General features: G+C 45.1%; 1 protein-coding gene across 2 annotated transcripts in view; it reads right to left on the bottom strand.

The window, feature by feature from the left end:
* The window catches only part of LOC116844891 (agrin-like), an 853,814-nt gene extending 843,915 nt beyond the window's left edge, over positions 1 to 9,899 (bottom strand). For both annotated transcript variants that reach the window (XM_032817052.1, XM_032817137.1), the window contains exon 1: positions 8,141 to 9,899. The gene's annotated coding sequence lies outside the window, so the exon portion shown is untranslated. The remainder of the gene's footprint in view (positions 1 to 8,140) is intronic.
* Positions 9,900 to 10,377: the final 478 nt, after the last annotated feature.

The raw sequence follows: 10,377 nt of genomic DNA, 5'->3' as shown, positions 1-10,377 counted from the left end.
TCTCTCTCTCTCTCTCTCTCTCTCTCTCTCTCTCTCTCTCTCTCTCTCTCTCTCTCTCTTTCCTACTTCCTGCAATTCCATATTTTAAGCGAAAACTATTACAGAAAGAGTAATATTATATTTCTTATAGATCTTCCTTTTGGTTTTGTAAGAATATTTTTTTGGTGTAGTGTTTTTAACGAAATTGACCTTTAGCAAGACTGACACTCTATTCCTGCATTACTAAAAACATGGTAAAATTGAAAGAAATTTATATGAAAAAAGAACTATAATATTTTCTTTCTCCCCATATAGTCTATGCATTGAGAAAGAAAGTTTGGAATTTGTAATTATAATCGCATAGTGAAAGAATTATTATCAGAGGAATTTTTTTTTGTAAGTGTTACTGTAATGTTAGAATGAGAATAACTCTATATACATATCATCATTATACTTTTGTTAGAACAATAAGAAGATATAGGTCGCCGAAACTACCTGCACTTTTAACGAGATTAATTATTTCTTTTCTCTTAGTGCGATAATATCGAAAATATATCATAAAAGTTGCACGAGTTAGAATGGAAAGACCTTAAGAAAGGTTAGACATTACTTCTAAAGGTTGAGCGACGATAAAAAAAAAAATAACGACAGCAGGATTGATGTTGGGAGGAGGATTGTTCGTAATATTAATAGAAGGTTGCGATTAAAAATAACCAACAGCGAGGAATATCGCGCTACGGCACAGCCAGAGATGAGAGGAACGCAAAAAGACCACAGCCGCGCTAATAGAATATTAAATATTTAATTAAACATGCCTTTTCTGTGATCGACCGAGGGCACTTGATTATCGCGGAACGAATTATCATCCGGCACAAGAGAGAGAGAGAGAGAGAGAGAGAGAGAGAGAGAGAGAGAAAGAGAAAGAGAAAAGAAAAGATCAGGCAAATAAAACCAGCCGGACTCGATGAGAAATTGTGAGTGCGGGCATTTAATAACGGCGTTTAATATTGCCCGAGATTAATAATCCATTCTTCCAGCGCCACGCCATATCACGTCGATATATTGCTTGACAACAGCGAAGGAGGAAAAAAAATGTAGCAGCCGCGTATGCATCAACGTTGTACCGCGAGAGATAAGCGGCACGAAAGTTGGTACTTTCTGCTGTAATTTAAGCGCCGTGAAACGCCTTTTGCCACCGCTAGCGCCTTGCAATATTGATTCCGCGAGTCGCGCTGTCGCGAGTCTACGCCGCGCTGAATTTTTCACTTCCTACAAATTATACGGGAAATAAGGCTAGATTCCCGTGTATATCTCCACTCTGTGGAAACTTCTTATCCGCGCTCCCTCTAATTAATTCGCCCCACATCTCAGATCTACCGTCACCCATGGCCCAATATTCGCCGCAATTATGGCCACTAGTGCACCATCCGTATGTATGCATGTGTGTGTATACGTGTGTGTGTATGTGTCTGTATATGTGTTTACGTGTCACAGATAATCCGATATTTATGTACGACATCTCGACACTTCCACGGCAGATAAACGCGCGCTTCGCGATTCCTCATGGCCAATTCAGTTGGCCGATATTTTCGGCAACGGGAGCGGGGGGGAGGAGAGCGAGGGAGACGTGCGTCAGAGAGGGCAGCGAGGAATGTCTTCCCATATAGCACAAAATCTCTTAGGGACGTCCTACAGATGTCCTGAGGACGTAGAAACGTCCCCAGGATGTTCTCAGGACGTACTTTGGACGTCTCCTGGATAACTGTGCTGTTAGGGTTATTATCTATTTCATCGATCTTTAACAGCGCATACAATTTCGGGCTCTCAAAATAAAGCGCTCACCCCGAGTACAGCATCACCCCGAGGAAAAAAGCGAACGGAAGGGCGGGAGGGGGTCCAAAGCACGATCCAGATAATGATTTGCCGAGTAATCCCCGACGAGCCTCATTACAGTTCGCCTCGGAGTTCGCCTCGGCCAATCGGGACTTTATCTCGGGCGTCATCGTTACAACAACGTGGCGTGCCAATCGATCCGGCCCGATATCGCGCGAACTTAAGCTGCAACGTTGGAAGCTTCCGGGTAAACTTTCCTGCGATTAAGACCGGTAATGTACGAAATTGCGGTGAGATAGCTGCGCGGCCTCCCACCTCGGTCCCCTTCGCCTTTCCCGGCCTTTCGCCGGGATTTCGATGCGGAGCGGGCAGGCCGCGTTTATCATCGATCGCGTTACTTCCACGTCGACGCTAACCAAGTGACGTCGCGCCGAATTAGCGGCGCGTTTCGCTCTTTGCCAAATTACGCGTAAAATTCGCAATTATCGATATCCCATTAAAACGCGCAGTTTTGTTTAGCCGCGGAGCACAACGCCACGTGAGACAGCGCGATGCAAAGCGGTTGCTGCGGGGCCACTCGCAAAACACACACGGCTTTGGAACGGGAGAGGCGAACGCGTGTGATTCGTGCAGGCGCGAAGAAATGAACACCACTCTCGTTTGACTTTTAGGCCTGTGTCAACAGTTGCTCCGTGAAACTTGTCCCAATCTCTAAAGTATAAGCAGAGGATTCGTCACTACAATGCTATACTACTGTGTCCAAAAAGTAAGACCAATTTAAAATTTTTTTTTAAAACTTTATTTATTATTCCAAATCTATTTCGTCACCTTCAAAGTAATCCCTCTCAGATACAATACACTTATGCCAACGTTTTTTCCAACCCTACGGTTGGAAACTGTATTACGTGATGCATATGAACCCACACTGCAGTGATAGATATAAACCCACCATCTCACACTGCATTGGTTCTTCGAGACCATTTCGTTAAAAATTCGACCCATATCGTTCCACAACCACCATATTCACCTGATTTAGCACCGTGTGACTTTTGGCTATTCCCTAAACTCAAAAGACCGCTCCGGGGACACCGTTTTGACTCGATTGAAGAGATACAAGCTGAATCGAAGAAAGCTTTGAAGGCCATTCCGGAAATCGACTTTAACAATTGTTTCGAGGGTTGGAAAAAACGTTGGCATAAGTATATTGTGTCTGAGGGGGATTACTTTGAAGGCGACGAAATAGATTTGGAATAATAAATAAAGATTTAAAAACAAAAGTTTAAATTGGTCTTACTTTTTGGGCACAGTAGTACTTATAATTGCGCAGGAAAAAAATTTGATTGGATTAAGCAATTTTTTGCTGAAATATGGAATGAGCCAGAAATTCCGGCTTAAGTTGGTAGAATTCTGTTCAAGTTAACACAAGATCTGATTTTGATGGTTCAGCTATAAGTATAACATTGCAATCAGTAAAAATGATAATCTTGAAACTCGTCCCACTTTCTAAAGTACGATCAGTGGATTCTCCACTGCAATACTATATTTGTAACGGTTCACTTGTAAGTATAACACTTTAATCAGAAAATTTTCGCTGAAAGGATCAGTTAATATCAATAGCGACTATTCTTATTATTGCATGCACTTTACTAATATAAACAGTGTCATTGTGCAAAGAAGCCGTTGATCCCTTCGTCGCAAACGCAGAAAGTTGGATTTGGTATAACGTATAACAAATTTGTATAAACAAGAAAAATGTAATCATACTTAACAAAATCCTAGATAATTTATTATACATGGCTTCAAGAGAATTCTCCTCAAATAAAAAAAATTTTTTTTTAAGCACAGTATTCTTAAAATATTCTAAGCGTAATATTTTTAACAATATTCACATAAAATTAGAGAAGTCTCATCTGTTATCTACAGTACATGTCTTATTCTTAATAGAAAATTTTTTTTAAACAGGAGGATATCCTGCTTTAAATAAGCATATTCCTTTTGATTCTTAAGAGGAAAAAACTTAGAATATCTAGTAGATTTCCGATTAATAGTCCGCACTTCATTAGAAGAAGAATATTCTTTCGGTAAAAGTTGTCTTAGAACATGTGAGATTATAAGAAGTAGCATTATTTCAACTAGAATTCTTTTTTATGGAGTGTATATTACAAATTTTAGAGTCCTACTTCCAATCATTGAAAGATAAGACAGAGCTAAGTGAGAGTATTTACATTGAAAATCAGTACGTACACTCACTGATCATAGGTAAATGTGCTTTTTACGGATTTATCTATAAAAATATAATCTCATCCTTAGCGAAATTCTCTTATGTTATGACTTTGAAATCGATATTCCAAGGAAAATAACTTTAGTTGGAAGATGCTATTTCCTATAACCCCATATTCTAAGGGCTAACCTCTTATTGAAAAAGTATTCCTCTTTTAGATAAAAAAAATAATAATATTGGGCTCAAAAGATTTTTCTTTTAGTTTTAAAAGAATCCTCTTGAGGTCACATATAAAAGAATTCTGCTAAGAATGAAATTATAATTTTTGGGACGTTTTTGCTGATTCGATTTAAGAGAGCACGTGAGATACTCGAATATATAATTGGGGTTAGACTTGAATATTTTATTTCAATCATATCACGTATGCGAGATTGCATTCAGGTGAGAAACTCACATTTAATTCAAGTATCTCATTTGAGGCAAGTTTCAAGTAACGAATATTGATACGAATCTTATGGTTTTTCGGGGTGATTTTTAACCGGCCCGCGAAACCGACGTGTAGAGCGAGCAAATTAATCGCACTTGATTAATCAACGGCGCGGCGCAATATCCGCGAGTTAGATATGCTTAACGCTCGGAAAAAATCGCAATGAAAAAATCGCGAGCGAATCACGGATACCGCGACGGCGCGATTATCGTGCCGCGTTGCTGAAATTTTTTCCACTCGCAAACGCGAATACGGCGCTAAAAATGTACGGGAGATACCTGCTAGCATATAAACTCGCACATATTAATCGATCATTCCCAAACACGTCGGTTAATCGCCGTTCGGAATCTCCGGAGAGAAAGCGAGACGGACTGAGAGAGAAACGGATCCTGTTGGTAATTCGATGAAAAAGAAAACATATTTTGAAACGAATCAACAAAAATGTCTCTCATTGAATAAATAAAAGGTAAAGCCATCTTAGTGCTTCATCTTATATCTCACTGATTTTGTTCAGTAGAAAAAATACGATTACACCGTGAAATATACACTAATTCACAACACAAATACACTACCAATTCGTTATACGCTGAGAAAGAAATATTTAAAAATTTATTTGTAAAATTTACTTCTGCAAAATTGAGATTATTTCTGTGAAATAAAGTTCATCTATTCGCAGATGATAAACTTTCGTCTCGCAAGTAAATTTTCAAGTAATTTTTTCTCTGTGCGCGCTGTGTCAAATCCAACTTTCTGCGATGGACAACTTTGTGGCGATAGAATCACCAGTTTCCGCGCGATCTTCGTGCAATGACACTGTTTGTGTTTGCAAACTGTACAAATAACAGGGACCTACCATCAACTGATTCTTTCAGCGAGATTTTACCGATATCGCAGCGCTATACTTTTCACTGCATCTTCAGTTATGAGTATAGCATTTCAATGAAGAATACTCCCTAAATTTCTTGGAGTGTAAAGAAGCATTTTCACTCGAGACAATAGAGAAAATTACTGTCATTCGAAACCAAAGACTGAATGTTTCGCTCATTATTAGAATAGATTCTGACTCCGTATGAGCGGGTGTTTCCATTGATTGAAGTAAATACATTTAGGTTAGTACTATAGCAATGCACTTGAATTCGAGTGGTTCGGCTATCATTTTACTTTGCAAGTGAAATTTTATTCCAAAAAATTTAGAGAGTACACTGATTGCGCTTTGGAGAGATTGATTTAATAGAGATACATAGGCCAATAGAGAGAAAGAGAGAGAGAAGAAATCCCCGCACTCTGGTGTCGAGCTCTCGTCCGTAAGATCGACCCTGACCCCCGCTTTTATTTTTTTTATAGACCACCGTGTGGCGCGACACAAAAGGTTTGTCGGTTATCACTACTGACCGTAAAATCCTGATCACGTCGATTACCGTTCGTGACCTGCAGTCGAATGGCTGGAATGTCACTCCGTCAGTCAATTGTGTCGATATAGGAAAAAAAGCATCGACAACAAGCGAGACAACAAGCGAAAAGGATGGAAAACGAGGGATATCACCGCAGGAGCGTATCAAGCGCGGACGTGTTGTGAGAGACGAGTCCGCGGCGAGACGTCGTCTCCGTCGCGTCCGACTAATAAAATCGACCGGTCGCTGCGCGACCGTTCCGCGCTGCTGTTTAACGGACAGGCGAACAAAAACGCTCGGCGACTCATAAATTCGACACTCCGGTACTCCGCGGCGCCCCTAAATCCCGGCGATTTGTATTCCATTTTTCGGCGGTAACGGAACGGTATTATTTGTGGAGTGTCGCGCGCGCGATCAACGAGGCACTTTTTATTGCGCACTCGCGTGATATATACAGAAAGGTGTCACAGTAATTTAACGCGCGATATTGTATGTATGTGTGTGTGTGTGTGTGTATTTCGCCTTTTCTTCTCTTCTTCATAAGGAAGGCATTCCGTGGCACGCATTTATTACAGACTAATTAGTTGAAATGAACGCGAACACCGATCGACTGTCGGCTGAGTCGCATTACGATGATGTAAACCGAAATGTAGCCCGACGCGTTAGTCGAGAAGGATTCATGTCACGCGTGCCTGAACGACGAACAGAACGGAGTTAACGGCGAATGCGCGAGACTGAGAGAACATATACTCGAGAAAATTGTTTAGCAGTCACAGTAAAAATTAGCTATGCGTGCATAATGGAAAACAAATTTCTGATATTTGTAACTGTAATCACATGGAGCAATAATTGCTATAAATCACTAATTTAAACCATCCGCCCGGGCCCCTTGCATCTAGAACTCTTAAATTTAAATTATCACAAAGAATCAACGTTAGTTAGATTAATCATTTTTCTCTTAATTTACGAGAAATTAGTTAAGATGGACGAGTGACTAGCAAACACTGCGCTATTGCATATTTTGTACTTAATCAATAGAAGTAACAAAATTTCGAAAATATACTTGGAAAAAAGTCCCTTTCTGTGCCCGTCCAAATTAGAAGGCCATATTAATCCTTTATATGGCAACGATGTTCTTTCGACCAACATCCATTTCTCATGAGCCACATGCAAGAACGTTAGCTGCATAATGCATTTATTTAGCGCTGTTGTTCTGGAGCAACATTTGGTTATCTGTTCTATTCGTTCCATTTCTGTCATTGAACGACAAAAAGCGTTGAAAGCATGTTTTCAAAACGATATTTTGGAAACAATAACTGCATTCAGCAGATATCATTTATTTCATTTAAACATACAGCAATTTATTTTCTTAAATTGTTTCGGCTCTATGAAATGAAGAGTTAAAAATCGGGTTAACGGAACTTAAATTTGCCTGCTGCAAATATTGCTGGAATGCTGTAACTTTTACGTGCCACGCACAATCTTCCAGCAGGAAACAGTGATCAATTTTAACTGACATTTAGAATTCTACTTTGACTGCCAAAACATTTTTTTTATTTCAATGAGCAGTCTCCTTTTTCCATCTCTCTCCCTCCCTCTGTCTTTCGTAACTTCTCGGCGAGGAAAAGCCCCATGTCTACCTTCATTGCGAGATCTGATCCCTGCGCGCTAAATCTCCCCGCGAACTTGGTGGAAAACATAATTGGAAGGAGGACGAGCCTAAGCACGTGTCCTTGTCCTTCGACTCCGAGCTGCTGCTGGAGGACTATTACCGGCAGGTCGATAATCCAATTTCGCGTGAAGAGCGAGACGATCGCGGAAGCCGTAAACGTACGTCGCCGGAAATTCGTACGCGGAAGAGAACGAGAAAGGGGATTTCCCAGGCCTCCTCCCGCCGCCGTCGCCTTCCTGCATTCTCGCATCGCGCATCTCACGCGTGCTCCTTTTCTGCCTCTTGCGAGTATCGTCTCGCCGAAGAGAGAGTCCTCGGCGCGACAAGTGCTCCGGCATGTGAGTCCCTTTCTCTCCTCACAACTTACAAACGGAAGCAACTTGCCTGCTCCTCATCTCCTCGTCGTCGTATAAAAATCAAACCGACTTCCCCCGCGACGAAAGAAACCCACAAAAAAACTTTCACGCACTTCGCAGCCGTTATCGCGCGGAAAGATTTGAGAGAAATGGCGTGGTGTGAAATTACGATCTAGCTATGTGGCTTCGAGAAATATTTACCTGCTGGCTCGTTCTGACTCCCGCCGCCCTTTAATTAACAGGCTTCGGTCCTCGCAGCCACTCTGTCGTCCACGAGAGCGTTCGGCCCGCTCTCTCTCTCTCGCTCTGCTCAAGGCCAAAGATCGTGGATTCCGATCGACAACGAGGGGGCTGCTGCTGCGAGATTTTACGGGAAGCACGGATCCCGATCGATGACACGGTGGACGACGTAGGGGATCCCTCGCGGCGGTTGGCGTCCACGCCGGACTAATGTCCGCTCTTACTACTTAGCACGAGGCGCGCTTAAGTAGGTTCGCATCACTGCACGAGGCCCTCGCCGCGGCAACGCATTTTTTCCAGCCGGCGATACAATGCAGGTCGCTGCGAAACGATAGCTATCGCGCGCGACTATCGATCCCACGCTTGTAGAGCTCGCGAGAAACTCGCTCGCTCGCGCGACTACCGCGTCGTATTCTTCGCGACTCGTGCAGATGACGATACGTCGCTCACTCACTCACTCACTGACTGACTTACTGACTCACACACTCTCACTGGGTGCAACGTGCGGCCCGCGGATACGCCGCTGTCATGTGCGCTCCGACACGCACTTGTCGCGCCGACCGGAAGGATTCTCTGCCGGCGAGTCCTTGGTTAAGCCGCCCGAGCCGATATATTCCCCGGCGACCACTCTTCACCGATACGATATTCAGTGGAGTCCGACGTGGACAGCGTCACGCGATGCCTCGTCGCGAATACTCATGTGTCAGTCACTAATGTGTTTCCGCGGCCGACGCGTCTTGGAGTCGCCGGGGTCAGGACTCGCCAGACTGTCGCACACTCTCTCTCGATGGGCCTCGCTGGGTCTTCTCTCACTTCATATGGCCGAGTCCTCGACGCGCGCCGATTTTCACGGCTCGACACGGAGCTCGGCGGACTCCTCGTGGCAGAGCGTTGACCTTCGCTCCGAGAACCGTTCGCGACTCTTCGTGCGAGGGAAACCCGCGCGTGACACACTGAACGCCTTTCGCCGGCTATCACCGGCGCGAGCAATCGAGCGGCTCTCGCGGAAACGTTTACGTCCAGTATCGATATTCGATCGGCTACGTCCACCGGCCGGGTTCTCGGGACTGTTTTCGAGTGCCGCCCGACGAGCGAAACATCACCGCGCGCGCACTGCACCACTTAACACTTCCCCGAAGCACTACGCACCCGCGCGCGAGTTCTCCAAGTCAGGTCGTCCGACGGCGCGAGGACCCTCACATCGTGTGCACTCACGTCGCGCGAGGAGCATCCTTTCCCTCGCGTCTTGCCGATCCGCGGCAAGATCCGGTCTCCCCCACGGTGCCCAGCATTCCACTCCACGGGGTGGACGGTGAGACTGCGTTTCCTCGAGAGATGTCCCGGTGCGTGCGTGCGTGCGAGCGAGCGAGCGACGATGACGACGGTGCGATCGCGAGCGGCGAGGATCGAAAGGACGAGTCGGACAGCGATCCGTCCTCGGCACGCCGGGGAACGTGCGAGTCGCGGGTACACCGGATACACGAAGGGCGGACGACGACGACGACGACGACGACGACGACGACGACGACGACGCGAGAAAGAGAGAGAGAGAGTTCGCGTCAGCGGACGCGAAGGCACGGCACGCGAGTTCGCCGGCCGACTGAAGCACGGTTCGACTGTCAGTCGACCCCACACCCGAAACTCGACTCGTCTTCGTCGAACGAGTCCGCCGTCTCCGTCGGCTCCCCCTTGGGGACAGGGGATGGTTCGGGGATGCAGAGGGTGGGACGACGGCGAGCCGCGCGCCTGCGCCAGGTGAATCGGCCGAGGAGAGCATTCGTTGCACTCCGGCTACCTGCCACTCCGCTGCTACTCCCGTTCGTGCACGGCGCGATATGCGCCGCGAAAGAATTGATATCGAGAGAGAGAGAGAGAAAGAGAGAGAGAGAGAGAGAGAGAGAGAGAGAGGATGAAGGAGAAAAGGAGAGAGAAAGAAGGGCACACGGAGTGTCGATGAATCAATTTATACGAGTGGATAATGTTTCTTGTGTAATCGAAAAATGGTCGGACGCGGTCTATGACATTCGCCAGTTCGATCGATATTGTTAATACTTGTTAATATTGCAGCGCATGTTGCACATAGCAGGGAGTAGGTGGACGTGCGCGTTCGCCGTGTGCGCGAGAGAGTTGACAGCGAGACAATGTGGGCGAATTAATTTCGCGAGTGGATGGGGGACGATCTCCTCTTTAAACGGAGC

This window comes from Odontomachus brunneus, unplaced genomic scaffold (genome assembly GCF_010583005.1).
Source record: "Odontomachus brunneus isolate Ranch 3 - 2012 unplaced genomic scaffold, Obru_v1 Obru_scaffold_001, whole genome shotgun sequence".
Classification (NCBI taxonomy): domain Eukaryota; kingdom Metazoa; phylum Arthropoda; class Insecta; order Hymenoptera; family Formicidae; genus Odontomachus; species Odontomachus brunneus.
The sequence above is the reverse complement of the archived record's forward strand: the minus strand, read 5'-3'. Positions and strand labels throughout refer to the sequence as shown.